Source organism: Tursiops truncatus, chromosome 16 (genome assembly GCF_011762595.2).
Source record: "Tursiops truncatus isolate mTurTru1 chromosome 16, mTurTru1.mat.Y, whole genome shotgun sequence".
Lineage (NCBI taxonomy): Eukaryota > Metazoa > Chordata > Mammalia > Artiodactyla > Delphinidae > Tursiops > Tursiops truncatus.
Window position 1 is genome coordinate 72,185,638 of NC_047049.1, and position 17,950 is coordinate 72,203,587.

The 17,950-nt window shown below is 39.7% G+C and overlaps 1 protein-coding gene and 1 pseudogene across 5 annotated transcripts in view; both read right to left on the minus strand.

Moving 5' to 3' along the window:
- The window catches only part of BICC1 (BicC family RNA binding protein 1), a 301,538-nt gene that overhangs the window by 151,634 nt on the left and 131,954 nt on the right, over positions 1-17,950 (minus strand). The window lies entirely within an intron of this gene.
- LOC101317314 (5-hydroxytryptamine receptor 3C pseudogene) lies at positions 95-3,561 on the minus strand (annotated as a pseudogene).

Sequence of the window (17,950 nt, forward strand, 5' to 3'; positions counted from 1 at the left end):
TAACATGATCCAATGTGTGCTTTTTCAAAGATCCCTGACAGTAGTGTGGAGAAAGTAATAGAGGGAGAGCCAAGAGAGGTGGCAAGAAAACTAGTTAGGAGGTTACGGTGGCAATCCAGATGAAAATGGTGATGGCTTCAAACAGGATCGTGATTCGGCACTATGGCAAAGTGAGTAAATGTGATGAAGACGGTACTGGCAGGACTTTGTATGTGATGAAGTGTGAGAGCTCAGGGACACGAAGCAGTCAAGGTTATGCCTTGGACAGCACTTTGAAGGGCGGTGCCATTCACTGACACAGGGACTTGGGGAGAAGACACAGCTGGGTAACCTCAATTTTGAATATACTAACTTTTAAGCTCCTGAGTTAATCAGATGGAAATACCCAGCAAGTAAATGGCTTGTTCTCAACAGCTTTACTCATAATAGCCAAAAATGGGAAACAGTCAGGAAATAGATAAACCTTGGTGGGTTTCATATGATGTAATACAACTTATTAATAAAAAGGAATGAATTACTGATATACATAACAATACAGATGAAACCCCAAAACATTATGGTAAGTGAAAGAAGTCTTACACCACAGAGTACATACCGTATGTTTCAAGATACGTTCTAGAACAAAAAATACTAATCTTTGGTTTAAAAAAAAACTCAGAAGAGTGGTTTCCAGAACGGCTGGGGTGTGATATTCAAGTGGGCTGAGGGGAAGGGGTAGGAGGATACTTTTTCAAGTCACGGTTTATATCTTCATAAGAGTTTGGGTTACATGGATTTATATTACACATCTGTCAAAACACAGTGAATGCTACATTTATTTTAAATTTAAAAGCAACAAAACACCATGAACAAATACTGAATGCCAGTTATTGGTATGCATGTGCTGTCTGCACATCAGTCTGACATGCAGCAAAAAGATGGATTCATGAATAAACAGAAGGCTGGATAGATGATCCACGTGTGATGAAGCAAATATTTAAAAACTGTAGAATGTAAGGAGTGGGTATATGGTATTCCCTGCATAATCCTTTCAACATTTTTGTATTTTTATAATAAAATGGTAGAAAAGCCTTAAGTAACCAAACAATGCATTTCTATAAAAGCATTAACTAAAATTTTACAATAATATAGACAAATGTACTCTTCCTTACTTTCCTTCACATCTTCACTTTTATTGTGAATCCATGAATGTTGACTACTAAGGAATTTGTAACCAATTCAATCACCAAGAAAATTAATATTTTATGCCATATGAAATCATTATCAAGGGCCCAAAATATGGACTTTGCAGAAAAAGGGTTAAGCAGAACTACTGTAATGCATTTTAAGCAATGACACCATGATAATTCAAGAAAAAAACAGGGAAACTTCCAGCTAATACAGGGAAAATAATGGTCATTCTGAATTATGTAACATTTTAATGGGTACTGTTTTCTTCCTTTTTTAAAAAATTTTTGGCTGTGCTGGGTCTTTGTTGCTGTGCAGGCTTTCTCTAGTTGCGGAGAGCAGGGGCTACTCTTCATTGCAGTGCGCAGGCTTCTCACTGCAGTGGCTTCTGTTGCGGGCCCTAGGCACGCGGGCTTCAGCAGTTGTGGCACGCGGGCTCAGCAGTTGTGGCACAGGGGCTTAGTTGCTCTGCGGCATGTGGGATCTTCCCGGACCAGGGCTCGAGCCTGTGTCCCCTGCACTGGCAGGCGGATTCCCAACCACTGTGCCACCAAGGAAGTTCCTGGATACTGTTTTCTTATTTTGATACATTGGTAGGTCTTTAGGACCTATTTAAGAAGTAGGTAACTAACACTGGCATACCAAATGTCACACTGTGTTACTCATTAATGGTTTTTTTTTTAATGTTTCCCTAGGAATACTGCTTATATCCTTAATTTCCACTACCAAACACAAGTGTTTTACTTAAGGAAGATTCCTAGGTCATTCTTGGCAAAAATTAGTAACTATAAAATTATTAAAGGCTTAGTTAAATTTTACTAAAAATATGCCTTCAAAAAAAAAAAGTCGAATTGTCCCCTTTTTTTCCCCCCTGCAAAAGGGTTGATGGGAGACGATTCAACAAAAGAAGTCCAGGAACTTGATTCCTGAGGAGCCAGAGAGAGCTCCAGGGCTGGCTGAGGGGAGCCAACGGCATGCAGGGGCAAAGACGTGACTTCTGGAGAGCGCAGAGGACGATCCAGGCCTGGTCTGAAACTGCATAGAAGGACTGGGTTAAAAAACAAGGTGGCTGCCAGGGCTGGGGGCTGGGATCTGGACAGGCATGAGTGCCTGACCGGTTTCCAGAGGCAAGAGAAGCTCCAGACGAGGGCTGGCACGTGGACACCTGCTGAGGGGTTCCAGAAGACAATGACCATGATGATGGAAGAGGCCGAGAAGAGCAGGGAGAGGTGAAAGAGAAGGGTACCCATCATGTGGCTCAACAGCACCCACAAGCCCACCAAGTGCTGCTTCTGAGTCTCACATTTCTACTGGCCCTTGCTGATGCAGGGCATCCATTTAACTCTGCCTCTCCGGTACCTGGCAACTTCCCTACCAACTCCACTGGCTCCTTCAGGCCAGGCAGGCGAGCAGAGGTGAGACCTAGACCCTTATTCTCTTTCTGGGCTGCAATAGGGCAGCATTTTCTTGGGCTGGTGCAGTGCAGAAGCGGAAAATAGAGCTACCGAGGCATGTGTGGGGGCCAGGTACAGCAAGCAGGTGATGAACATGGTCTCCGGCAGGCTGAGATAGACAGGACAAATCAGACATTGATGAGGGGGTGCCAGTGGCCAGGAATAAGTCATACATCATGAGCAGAAAGGTGGTGGAGCCCAGGAGAAGTGTCGTCGTCTTTCTGCCAACAGGAAGAAGCTGAAGGCACTGAGGACAAACAGGAAACCACCAGGCACCAGAAGGTTCATCATGCAGAGGCTGGACCTGTGCCTGATGGCCACCTGTTTAGATGAAAGGGCCGAGGAGCAGTGTGAAGTTCTGTTCATCAAAGGGGAAACAGAAGATGTCCAGGTTACAGATGGGGACCTCTCACAGTGGCTTCTCGTGTTTGATGGACCTTCACTGTTGACATAAACCATGAGACCTGTAGGTGTCTGATCCACATCCATGAACTCAAAGGTATCTAGAAGCCACAGGCTCTCAGGGGCCATGCTGAGCTTCCTGAAGCCCTCATATTCCTCTGGGTTCCACCTGATGAATGGATTGTATGAGATCATATTTAGTCACAGGAATGACATCATCAATTGAAGCTGTGCATCCACTTCCAGGATGGTGGACAGGGTGAAGGAGATGTTGACATGAGTGGGATGCTGTAGCTGATGACCGGATGGAAGCTTTTCTGTCAAACAACAGGATCTACACTATGCTGGTCAGAGCCTGCGTGACTGACAGTCAAAGTGTTTCCTTTTTCTTGAAGCAGCAGGTAGAGAAGGAGGCAGAGGAAAAATCCTTCCCATGGAGCCAACCTCTTTCCATCTTCCTCTCCTAGGGTCTTCTCTGGAGACTTAGTGATGATGTTGACCATAACAGACCACAGGCCACACCTTGAGCCCTAGCTCAAATTATCCTTTTAATTAAGACTTTTAATTAAACTGTATTTTCAAAACCAACAACAAATTAAAACACTCAATATCAACTCTCATTCATTTATTCAACCAATCCTTACAGAAAGCTTCTTATGTGGCAAGCAATACTGTCAATACTATATATGAAAAGAGTTTTCATTTAGTATCATAAGTATTTTAATTACATACTCACTGCTTGGGAAACCATAATTTATTGCTCATTTTCAGCAGTGAAGTTTTTAACATATAGTATGGGGAATATTATAAGACAAGTAGCTTTCCTTACTGTACATGCTATCAGCTTGGACCCTTCCTGTATAAAACTTTTGATAATCTTTTTAAACTCCGAAAGAAAGGTTTATTAATCCCTCAAGTAAACATCTAGCCACTATGTCTTCTTAGAGCCCTGTTGTTAAAGTAAAGGAAAAAGAAATAGCTAAGTGAGCACAAGGCTGGTCCCAAATCCTCAGTTTGTAAATTCTTCTCTGGTCTGATCAGGAAAAACACTGAACTAGTTACACCCCCCAGTTTTAGAGAGGGAAGAGAAATCTTATTTTACAAGTTGATGGGTCCTGGTTTGCATACTGAAACTGGCCCAAAGCAAAGTGCTTTCAATAAATGTGGTAAACAAACACCAGGACTCAATGTCATCAATAAAACTGAGTTTTCCCAAACAAGAGAATGTCGAGTTACACATGCCAGCCATTTAAACTGATGCAATGCTTGGAATGTGTGTTCATTAAAAGGGCAAATGAAGTCATGTAAAGCTCAAATGTGGCTACTGGGGTACAGGCGGTTGTGCTAAAGGAAAATGTCAAGATTGTTTGCGACGAGGGTCAGTCCTAAAGGTGAGACTCAGAGCGCAGTGAATTCATCTGGAAAAACACTGAGCGGAAAGTTGAAGTGTGAAACTTTATCGATATTTTCCCTTTCTTTTATAAGGATATTCGGTGAAGATCAGAAGCCCACAACAAGAGGACTTCACAGAAGAAAATGCAAGGAAAAGTCATTACAACAGCTTTTTGTATAAATTGATGTACCTGACCCAAGGCAATAATATGCACTGACTGAAATCAGAGCATCTAAAGATGATATAAAACTCCATTTTCTCAAGCTAAAATGATTCAGGGAATCTTCCAAAAGAAGTTTTACTTCCAGTCTGCACCCTGTGCATTTTGTTAAAAAGTGGAAAACCATAAAATATTTAATTCTGTGCTTACTGCCAATTTTCTACTTATTATGTTTACACCAAAAAGTAATTTACAGTAAGTCAGGATGAGACAAAGGAAAAAAACATTTATGGAGCACCTGGTATACATCAACACTTCATAAGTACACACACGAGCTCCACACTTCATCCACATAACCTTCTAAAGCAGGCGTGACCCCCTTTAACACTTAAAGAGGAAGTTTAGGGAGATTAAAGAGATTGCTTGGATCATGTAGCTGTGAGTCAGGAGTATCCTTCGCTCCTGGTTTTGCCATTAACTAGCTATAGATCCTATATATTCATAAGTCACCTCTCTGACACTCTATTCTCTCATATGCAAAATAAAAAGACTCAGCTAAACATTTCCATTACGTTAAAATGTGAATTTGGTTTTCGAGGGACTGAAGATGGACGCCCAGACTTCCTTCTCCCCCCACCCCTCCTCCACCTCTACCCTGTCTTCCATGCCTTGGTCCCATTTCACTCTTCTTCACCCATTCCACAAGAAGGCAGTAAAAGGAACAGCTCTCCTACCCTAAAAGAGTACTTAAAAGTTTTGATACTTGACAACACATCTAAGTTTTAAAGGAAAAAACATCGTGAACAGAGAAATTAAAACTACTTCCACTTTTTGCTATATTTTTTTCATGATTACAGTGAACAAATGAGAACTGACTTCATAAAATTCCCTCAAGTGCCTCACATCTTCACTACAAAAAATAAATAAATCATTATGGTGATTTCACAGTAACAAGTTTGGTAGACGTGGAAGCAACCTAAATGCCCATCAACAGAGGAATGGATAAAGAAGATGTGGTATATATATACAATGAAATGTTAATATTACTCAGCCATAAAAAAGAACGAAACAATGCCATTTGCAGCAACATGGATGGACCTAGAGATTGTCATATTGAGTGAAGTAAGTCTGACAGAGAAAGACAAATATCATATGATATCACTTATATGTGGAATCTAAAAAAAGGTACAAATGAGCTTATCTACAAAACAGAAATAGAGTTATAGATGTAGAAAATAAACTTATGGTTACCAGGGGATGGAGGGGAGGGATAAACTGGGAGATTGGGATTGAGATATACACACTACTATATATAAAATAGATAACTAATAAGGACCTACTAGACCTACTATATATAGCACAGGGAACTCTCCTCAATACACTGTAATGGCCTATATGGGAAAAGAACCTAAAAAAGAGTGGATATATGTATAACAGATTCACTTCGCTGTACACCTGAAACTAACACACTGTAAATCAATTATACTCCAATAAAAAAAATTTTTTTTAAGTTTGGTAAAGAGGGGCTTCCCTGGTGGCGCAGTGGTTGAGAGTCCGCCTGCCGATGCAGGGGACGCGGGTTCGTGCCCCGGTCCGGGAAGATCCCACATGCCGCGGAGCAGCTAGGCCCGTGAGCCATGGCCGCTGAGCCTGCGCGTCCGGAGCCTGCGCTCCTCAACGGGAGAGGCCATAACAGTGAGAGGCCCGCGTACCGCAAAAAAAATTAATTAATTAAAGTTTGGTAAAGAAGCATCATTAATAGCAAGTGAGAAATTGTATATCTAGGCTATATTTAAATGTCATTCTTTGCGAGTTAGCTCTTAAAGAACTAGAAGGCCAAAGGGAATAAATGAGTAGTTTCTTCTGTATCCTGTTTATAATCCACAGAAGTACAAAACTCATCGCAATTAGGTAGAAAATAAAATCCTAGTTTGGCAAGTAGTCATCTGTGCCTTCCTTGAAACTGTCAAGCTGCACTGAATTGAGATTTTTTCCATCTGGCCTAATTGTGAACCTCTCTTTCTAGTTCATCACTGAAAAGGCAGAATAAGCTATCACTTCCAATGTATCTGTCAAAAGGGCTTAAATATTAAATAGAGAAGACAGGAGCAAATAGGAGCAAATGGAGCAAATGGCTGAGATTTTTGTATTTTAAGTTCCTTGCAGAGGGGAACTCAAGGGAAAACAAGTGTATACTGAATAATTCACTGGGCATTTGAGAGGAAGCATGATCTTAACGTTTGAATGCCTAATATGGGAAACGCCAAGGAGGAGGTTTTCTGTAGGTTGCTTCATTTAGTCAGGTCTTTAGTCCTGTAAAAGGTAGGCATTACTATCCCATTTAACAGGTAAAGAAACAGACTCAAAAACTAGGTAATTTCCCCAGTGTCACACAGCTAATAAATACTGATGATGTGTCTCCAGCTCAAATACACTTGAATATAAACGGAAAAGTCTTTATACTACCTCCTCCCACCTTTTCTGTGCTTGGCTAAGGATTCAAAACTACATGATTATGACGCAGTTTATCAACTGCTACAGCAAGAGGGATGAGAATATAGCATATAGAACTTGCACTTCCAGCAATAGGGTAAACCGGATACTCAGATAAAGCCATTTAAGTAGAAAACATCTTAAAAAATAAAAATGTATTTTGGAATGTAAGGAAATTCTTTAGAAATCAGAAATGATAAAGAGATAAGCAGAAGTTGGAGTAAGCATTTGCCACAGAAATGTCCATTATTACCTGGTAGCCTTTAGCCTGGATTTTAACACACCACGGTCAGAGAACAGAAAATAAAGTTCACATCAAAAACACTCACATAAAGCCCCAGAGGTTGAAGTAAAATAAAACTCCCCCTTAATGATGGACCATGGTGATGAGTGCCTGGCTTTTCCTTGGTGGAACAAGGGAAAAGAGAGAAAGTCTCCCCGATAATTTTTTTTTAATTTTACTGAACTATAATTGCTTTACAATGTTGTGTTAATTTCTGCTGTACAGCAAACTGTTGACTCAGTTATACATATATATATTCTTTTTCATATTCTTTTCCATTACGGTTTATCACAAGATATTGAATATAGTTCCCTGTGCTGTACAGTAGGACCTTGTTGTTTATCCACCCTATATATACTAGCTTGCATCTAAAACAGCATTTCCTTTTGTCCAAGCCCAAGGCCACTGGTGGCTTTAAGCTCATGGTTCTGTTTGTATGACCAGCAGAGTTAAGAACTGCAGTGTGCCTGGGACTCCACTCTAAGCAGCACACTTCCCACTGCCCAGCACAAAGACACAACACCAGAGTACAACAAACATTATCAACAGCGTTTTTTTCTCGAGTGTATTCATCTAGCAGTTCAAATTCATTTTTCAAGTTTCCTATAAGCAGTTTCTCTGTTAAATTTGACTCCTCAGACCTCACGTGAACTCGTCACTCTTTTTTCTTTCCCTAGTAAATTAGATTTTTATTTTGTTTTGGAAATAGGATTTTGATTAAATTTTGTTTCCTTTGAAAGAATAAAGCAGTGTTCACATTTTTTTTCTTTGAAGTATAGCTGACTTACAATGTTGTGTTAATTTCTGCTATACAGCAAAAGTGATTCAGTTATACATATATATTCTTTTTTTTAATACTCTTTTCCATCATGATTTATCGTAGGATATTGAATAAAGTTCTCTGTGCCGTACAGTAGGAACTTGTTGTTTATCCAGTCTACATGTAAAAGCTTACATCTGCTAACCCCAACCTCCCGCCCCCTCCCCTATCCCCTGATAATTCTTAAACCCAAGTCTATATTCATGCACCCTTGGTGACAGAATTCACAAACAAAACAAATTAGTTTAAAATGGCCTTAGGCTAAGGCTGTGCTCCCAGGCAGAGAGACAAACACTACGTGGAGCAAAGGGATTTAAACATAGTCTTCAAAAAACTCTCATGGATAAACTTCCAGTGAACACTGGGCTTCCCTGGTGGGGCAGTGGTTGAGAGTCCGCCTGCCGATGCAGGGGACACGGGTTCGTGCCCCGGTCCGGGAAGATACCACATGCCGCAGAGCGGCTGGGCCCGTGAGCCATGGCCGCTGAGCCTGCGCGTCCGGAGCCTGTGCTCCGCGGCGGGAGATGCCACAACAGTGAGAGGCCCGCAAACCCAAAAAAAAAAAAAATTCCAATGAACATGAGCTCACAATCAAAAAAAATCACTAAAGAGGTGAGAGGAAAACCTATGAGTAGTGAGGAATAACAGAAACAATAAGCTACAGAAAAAGACCACCAAAATAATACAGATATTATAATAATTGACATAGACCATTTATGCTTAAAGATGTAAAAGAATTTATCAGAAGTATGTTGAAGGAACAAGATACTATCAAAATTAATCATACAGATTTCAAAAATAATTAAAATGAGAGGGCAGGAACACTGAGAAAGCCCCTTTCCTGAGGCTCAGGCACAGAGGGCCTGCCTAAAACTGAGGCTGAGGGAGAAGGGAGAATATCAACTCACCCTCCACCCCACTGTGAACCTTGAACCAAGTAACAAGCAACAGCAGTCTACTGCAGGGGAAGAGGCAAGAACACAGAGAGCGCCCTGCGGCCCAGGCATGCAGCACTGACCTGAAAATCGAGGTGGATCGGGAACACTCAGAAAACCTTCCTGCCCCCCAGACCTCATCCTAAGCTCAAGTTAGCAGCAGGCCACCACTGCGGAAATTTGAAGCCTGTTTTGTACTCATAGTAAATACAGCAACAAAATTCAAATTCAGCTCAACTACTGACAATATTGACACAAATACCTACATTAAGGGCCTGAAGGAAAAAGAGAAGTTACCATTTATTGATGTTAATATTATTTACCTCAGTCTCTGTTGTCCTTTAGCACACAATACCTGACATTCAATTTAAAAATTACTAGACACAGGCTGGGCCCGTGAGCTATGGCCGCTGAGCCTGCGCATCCGGAGCCTGTGCTCTGCAACGGGAGAAGCCACAACAGAGACAGGCCGACATACCATAAAAAAAAAAAAAATTACTAGACACAAGATGAAAAAAATAGAGCCACTGTTAGTAGATGACATAATCAACAGAACCAGACTCCAAGATGACCCAGATTTTCTTAAGTATCAAGTATTTAAAGGTATTTAAAATAGTTATAAATATGATAAGGATCTAACTGAAAATAAATGATCAACGTGTGCATAAGCGGGGGAGATAGATTTACTACAGAGATGAAAATTATATAAAAAGAGTCAAATGAAAATGCTTAAAATGCAGAACAAAGATACAGGCTGGGAAAAAACGTTTACAAAACATATCTCCAACAAAGGGCCTGTGTCCAGAACACTTACTACTCAATAAACAACCCAATAAAAAGTTAGCAAAATGTTGAACAGACACTGACCCCACATGAATGGCCAATAGCACGTGAAAAACTGCTCGGCAACACTGGTGATCAGAAAAATGTAAATAAATCCACAAGGAGAAATTACTAAGGTATCCACTAGAATGGCTAACATTAAAAAGATGGACAATATCAAATGCTGACAAGGATGTGGAACAACTGCAACTCTCATGCATTGCTGGTGGGAAGCCAAAATCGTACAGCCACTTTACAACACAATTTGGCAGTTTCTGATAAAGTGAAACATACACTTACCATATGAGCCAGCAATTCCACTCCAAGGCACTTACCCAAGAGAAACAAAAACATATGTCCACACAAAGACCTGTACGTGAATTTTATAGAACCTTCATTTATAACAGCCATCAAATGTAAACAACTCAAATGCCTAAGGACTGGTGAATGAACAACAAAAAACTATACAACAGACCGACTCTGAACAAAAACAATAAACTGCCAATATACCCAATCACCTGGATGAATCTCACAAGATTTACTGTAAGTGAAAGAAGACATAGGACTAACTACTACAAGATTCTAATTAAATGACATTCTGAAAAAGGCAAAAAGATTGAAGGGAGAGAAAGAGATCAGGGGTTGTCAGGTGCTGGAAGCTGAGGGGAAGGAAACTGCTCTTTTAACTAAAACTTATAAACTGAATTTTCAAAACCAACTTACAAATAAAAATATCTTTCATTTATTTACTCAGCAAACACTTACTGAGTACCTACAATGGGGCAGGCAGTACTCCAGACACTGCACAAAAAGAGGTTCTTTTAGTTGCACATGTTTGAATTTTCGGAAAAGTAACTGATGATCCAGGTTTTCCATATGTGTTGACAATGTTTATCAGTCAGAACCCTTAATATCTTCTCCATCTTCTTACCAGATCATTACAAAAATCCTGTATTTTATCATAATTTATTATACGTTAGGGTTAACCACATGAAACTGCAGTATAATCAACAAAATCGTTCTTTTCCTATGTTCCCACAGACAAGAATTCAAATAGGAAAGCTGTAAAAGTAATCAGTGGTCATGGCACACCTTCTCATTGTAATGCAAAATAATCAATGACTGAATTTCAAGTCAAAACACCAGTTATTTTGGGCTAACTTTTTGTCACTTTTCAAGAATTCTTCCCAAAATCCAGACTGAAATGTGTTATTCGTCTCATAAACAGAGATGATTGCTATGGAGACTTAGCTGACTTCTGGTATCCTATTTCTAATGTAAGAACTAAAGGACAACAAAATTACTCCCGCTTTTAGTTTAAAGCCTTATATTTAACCTCCTTCTTTATCCTTAGTGGAAAACATGTGACAATCCTTCTTAAAAGGTTTATTTCATTGAGGCATTTTAAAATGGAATATACCTATAAAAAAAATTAATGTACTTTCCAGAATCAGAAAAATCAAATGGAATATCCTTTTGTTGAAGAAGCAATTTTATGTGGCATAATTCATGCAGATAACTTTAGAAAAAAATTTCAAAGTTCATGCTTTAACACTATCTTAATATTTTTTTTTACAAGCCATTGGGGCATTTATACACTTCTAGTAGATTATTTCCATGAACCGTGTGAACAGTATTTTGGCCTGGAGGGACCACCCACACACCAAGACAACAGAGCTGTAGGACAATGCGTCTCACAAAGAACCTCATCACAGAGAAAACACAAGGAACAGAAATTCAGAACATAAGGGATGAAACTTTGTTTTATCCCTTGCTCCTAACATTTTAGAATTCCAAAATATGCAAGTTCTCAAAGTTAAAAGTTTAGTTCTCTTTGTTTCCGATTTTTTTCTTCAAACTATACTCTAATTTGTATGCTTTTGTCTCTTGATTTCTTCATCATTTATAACTATATGAAATCTTCAAGCTATGGAATTTAATCTTTAGTCAAATGAATGCTACTACAAAGCCTAATATTTTAAAATCTAAATTATATCAGATTTGAAATTCATATAAATTCCATAATACTTAATCCAATTTTTTAGGTAAAAGTGAAATTTTACAAAAAGTACTCTGTTACCCTCCAACTGACTTCAGATATTTTCCACTATGTAAGAGATCATCTGAAGTAAACTTGCGCCATATAACTTTTGCAGAATGAATATATGCCAACAAATGAGCAAAATCTGAACACAGCATATGTAGGTAACTCTATACCTTGATTTTAATTGTTTAAACTTAAACACTGTCGATAATAGCAACCAACTTAACAATCTGCAGAAAATGAAAAACAGATGAAAAGTCTTAGATCATCATGAATCACAAAGCAACGGAACTTAGCTTTAGATCACTCCTAGGATTCTTCTGACTATAATCAGGTTTGGGGCTTTGATTTTTATAATCTAGGCCACTGGTTCCCAGCTACCTCTCCCTCCAGATTTCCCAAAAGGGATGGGGTTGGTCTAGGAGATGCGTTACCTCTTTGAAATGCCATTTCCAAACTGAAGGGAGAAAAGACATGGGACCATCCTGTCATCAGTGCTTCTGAATTTAGTGAGAAAGCAGAAGCAGAGAGAAGCATGAAAGAACTTCAGAGACTAAGAGAGAAATCCAAGTTCAACATGCGAGCCCTTGTAAAGTCACACATTTAAATAACACACTACTAGGGACTTCCCCGGTGGCGCAGTGGTTAAGAATCCGCCTACCAACGCAGGGGACGTGAGTTTGATCCCTGGTCCAGGAAGATCCCACATGCTGTGGAGCAACTAAGCCCATGTACCACAACTACTGAGCCTTCACTCTAGAGCCTGCAAGCCACAACTACTGAGCCCACGTGCCACAACTACTGAAGCCTATGCGCCTAGAGCCCATGCTCTGCAACAAGAGAAGCCACCGCAATGAGAAGCCTGTGCACCACAACGAAGAGTAGCCCCTGTTAGCCTCAACTAGAGAAATCCCACAGGCAGCAACAAAGACCCAACACAGCCAAAAATAAATAGATAAATAATTTAAAAATAATAATAAAATTTTCTAAAAAAAGAACACACTACTATATATAAAATAGATAACTAATAAGGACCTACTATACAGCACAGGGAACTCTACACAATACTCTGTAATGACCTATATGGGAATAGAATCTAAAAAAAAGAGTGGATATATGTATATATATAACAGATTCACTTTGCTGTACACCTGAAACTAACACAACATTGTAAATCAACTATACCCCAATAACATTTTTTTAAAAAAGAAAAGAAAAGCATCTCCCCCCTTAAAAACATTGACAGTACCAGGTTGCTACCAATATACCAGATCAGGCCATTTTGGAAACCACATCCTACTACCACAAAGAGAAATTAAAAACATCAGAATAAAATCCAGCTATCAATACCCTGCTAGAGTCTCACAATTAATAAGAATTTATCTCTATTCCACTTATGGAAGAAATTAGAAAAAGACAAGCTGATAACAAAGATACATCTCTCAAACCTCAACTACTTCATGAGAAAAGAATATATGGTTTGAAATATTTAAATCAGACATAACGTATGCAATGTGTTAAATACAGTGATTTTCAACTTTGACAGCACATGAAATCACGGCAGGGGGAGGGGGGTCCTCTCTTTACATTCCCTTTCCCTCACTCCTGGCATGAAGATATTGAAATCTGAGGAAGTGGAACCATGACAGGGAGGGAATGCCATGCAGAGACATGGGTGGCAGAGTGCCTGGCTGCCAGGATGAGAGGAGAATGGGGGAGCACAATGATGGCAGAAAAGAGGATTTCTGAGCGGCTGGAATACTGGCTACATTAAGCAGAATTAATTAATTAATTGGGCATAAAATTAATTTACTGCGGATAATGGAAGCCAGCTTTCTCAATTCCTGGAGAAGAAGGAAGGCTAGAAAGAATACCGAGGAAGTGGATTACAAATTAAACTATCAGAATAAACTCATTTTTCTAAAGTTATACAGACAGATAAATATAGAAATAGTCACAGATTTACATGTATGTATGCATGTAGACACATATATATTTCCTAGTTCTGCCTGCTGAGAGGGCCTGGAAACAACAGCACCACTGATGCCCAGATCATGATTTTAGCTACCATCTTCCGCTCAAAAGAACAAGGGCTGGGGTCAGGGTCGGGAACGTACAAGATAAGCCTGCAACATCTTTTTGTGCCTGAAAGTAGGAAAATGCTCAAGGAATGATGGGAAATTGTCAAAAGAACACAGGGGTCAACGTGAAAGATCCCAAATCTGGGACAATCTGAGAATCAAAATAATGAAATTATCAGATGAAAACCCATGAATAAAATGAGAATTCATAAATCCATACTAAGTTAAATGGATAAATTAATTGACAAATAAGGAAGAAAAGAAAGCTCTTACAGAATGTCAACTAATAAATGTAGACGGGATCATGAAAATAAATAATCACCATTCAGCAGCTATCAAGTGGTAGTCTAAAAAGGAAGGAGTCATGAAAGAATGCTAGGGCTTACAGGCGGAGATTTGATGAAGAATAGGATATTGGCACAATATGGGAACACCTCCTCACAAAATATAACTAAATACAATGGGGATGATGGTGGCTTCACAGTGGACAGACTCAGCATTCACCAACCTCATCAGGTGATCACGGTTAACACCACCAGTGGTGGGACAGACCGACAGTATTTTTCTTGACCTGATAACACCTGAAAGAGTCTGGCATCATTCCTGCCAAGGACGCATGGCCTGAGTCCGGTCATGGGAAAACACTGAGTGATCCCAGTTGAGGGTTTCCCTATAGAATGAATGGCCTGTCAAGGGCATGAGAAACATGGAAGAGATGTAGGAATGGGTTCCATACTGAAGAAGACTGATGCGTATGACAACTAAATTCCACCTATGTTCATATATACAATCCTGGACCAGAAAGGGAAAGATAGACATTACTGGGGCACTTGGTGAAATTTGAACAGGGTGTGTGGATTGTATGGTGGTTTTGTAAAATGTTGATTTCCTGATGGCTGATAGACAATTTTTCCATTCCTTCCCATCCTCCCTTACTTTCCTTTGTCTTACCCTCCCAGCATGGTGACACTAACACCCAAGGAAGTGGGACAGGAAAGGGGATAGAGTGCAAATCTAACAGCCCAGGGAGGGGGGAGGGTAGTGAAGGGGAAGCATGGTGGTGAAGGGGGAAGGAGACTCCAGGGTCATTACAAATATATATGTACGTAGGGGAAGGCTCGTCTTTGGGGAAGGTACACACCACAGCATTTAAGGGTGATGGAGCATTATTTCAAAAAAAGATTACATTAGACAGGTTAGTGAAAAGGGAAGAAAAATCAGTAAAAGGTTAACAACTAGGAATCTAGGTGACAGGAGTGTAAGAGTTCTTGGCAACATTTTTGGAGATCCAACATTATTTAAAAGGAAAACTTACTCTAGTAACAAAGAATCCCCTGGGAGCTTGTTAAAAAGCCCAATACCCCCAAGCTTCCCCTTCCACCAACTAAATCTTTGGGTGGGGAGAATCCAGGGTCAGTATTTAATGCTCCTAGGAGAATCCACCAACTTGGCACTCTATGATACACAGCGATTGCTCAGCAAATGGTTGATACTGCTGCCCAAACTATTGTATTTAGCATAAACTCACATGTCTATATCCAGAACATAATCCACATATTGAAAACTATTCTTTAAGACAGCAATCCTGAATAACTGTAACCTCCTATCTTAAGCAGCAAAGTTCCAACACAAGTGATGAGGTGGCTACTGTGAGCAGAGACAGCACTACGAAAACTGTAAGGAAGATATTAGTAGTGATGGCAAAGCAAGTCTTTAACCTCTCAAATGCTTATTACATCCCAAAACAATTACTAAATTTGATCTCAGATAAGGATATAAATTATTAGAAACATTAGTTGCCTATAGAATCCTTGGAAATAAATAAACTATCAACTTAAATTGGAAACAAAAAGAAGCATATTCAACTAAGAGCTACTTGTACCAAATGGGTTTTTAAGTAGCTCTTTAAAACTTAAATTTTGTTCACTAAAAAAAGAATTTATATAAAACAAACTGTAGCTATTAAAATTGTCTCTATGTTCAAAGAATACCCTTCTCTTTGTTCAAGATCTTATACTTCTTCTAGTTTATTTTCCCTCCTCCTCTAGTTTTGCAAATGCCTGAAAATTCATCTCTGTTACAATAAATAGTTGTAAACAACTTAAAGGTTCCCCAGTCGGGAACAGTTACGCTGCCTCCATATAACGTAATAACACGTTAACATGCAGCAGGAAGAAAAAACAAGGGTCATCTTTATGTATTCAATTGTAATAAGTTCCCAGATATACTGTTAAACGACAACAAAAGGCAAGTTGCAAAACTGGAAATATTCATTACATGCTGGGAAGGGAAAAGAGACTGAAGATCTTTTAACTTCGTATGTGCACTTTTGTATGTTTCGAATCCTGAATCCTGTAAGCATATTAATGAAGCCAAAATTTAAATTAACTTATACACAGAACTGTTTTATTTTCAAGAACTCCTCCAGCACTAAGGTAACTTTCATGGACCCAGACCCACTCTTCTCCAAAATCACTGTGTACATTAAGTGGGTGCCACTTAAATCACAGGAATGTTCATTCAATGACAGTGAGCTCCTACTGTGACACAAGAATTACCACAGTGCATGTTCCTTTCAAACATATCAAAAATGCAAAAACAACCACCTCTGCCTTTATCTGGATATAGCACATCTATTATATTGCAATGCAGTGTTGCATGCAAACAAAAACTCCCAGGAGGGATAGATGGCGCATATAGCATATTTGTAAGGATCGGTTCCAGCTCCCCGTGATCAGGGGTGCTTTCACTAAAAAAACATGGCAGGTGGCCTTTCAAGAATAATCCATCAATAGGCAAAAAGAGGGATAGAAGGAGAGCATTCAGGTAGATGAAATGGCAAGACTGCTGCATTTGGGAGCAGCGAGCAGCCCATTTGGCAACAGCACATGATTAGTATACAAAAGCCGAAACTGAAGGGGCTGGAAAGTGAAGCTAGTGCAGAAAGCAGAGGCACTTAAATGACAGGCAAATCCAAGGCCCAGGTTAGTGTCTAGCTCACAACAGATGTTCGATAAATGTTTAACATGGTAAGTCATGGTGGAGACATTGTCAAGATTATAAATGGTCTGTACACCCAGATGCAGTCAACCGTCTGCAATATACTGAAGGTTGGAAGTAGTCCTGGTAGTGTGTGTGGAGATGTCATTTACTTTAATTCGTTCAGCTGGTTGTGAATTCTAGAATTGTATTCTCAGATGAAGGAACTTTAAGAATTCTGAAAGACCAAACTTATCAGGACTTCTACGATTTCAACAACTATGCTTTCTTAACTGAAGTCACAATCTATACAGGCTAAACATGTACTTGCTGGAACAAAGCAGGGGCGGTGACACTTGGTTAAGGATGCATAGTACTCTGATTCAAACAGACCTGTGGATTTGACAGATGGCAAATGAAGGCTGGACTCCAGCGTTTTCCACGCTGGACTATTTTGAGCTCAAACTTTGAAGAAATGCTGAACAACGTTTTCATGGAAATAAAGCGACCCTTCAGAAGAGAAGTGCGTAGTTCAACGCTTACGAAAAGGGCTTTCAGTTTCCTCTACTGCCTCTGGGGTGCACCATCTCTGTGTGGCCGTGAGTCCCTGAGCATTTGTCCCACCAGTGGGGCTGAGTTTCAAAAAGAACTGAAAACTAACCAGACCCATGAAGATGATGCAATACCCCTGGAATTTTGCAGACAACTCTATGAATCCCCAAACTCTTTCTGGCTACTTAGGCAAACTCGGGGCCAAGTGTTTGTGTCTGCCCATCTCAGTGAACACGCAATCTCTTACATGAAATACGGGAGCTACCATTAGCAGGACAAATCATCAAAATCAGTCACCCTGACTAAATATACACCAAATCGTAGAGAATAACCAGCCTTTTAAATACAACATTTCAACAACCTTA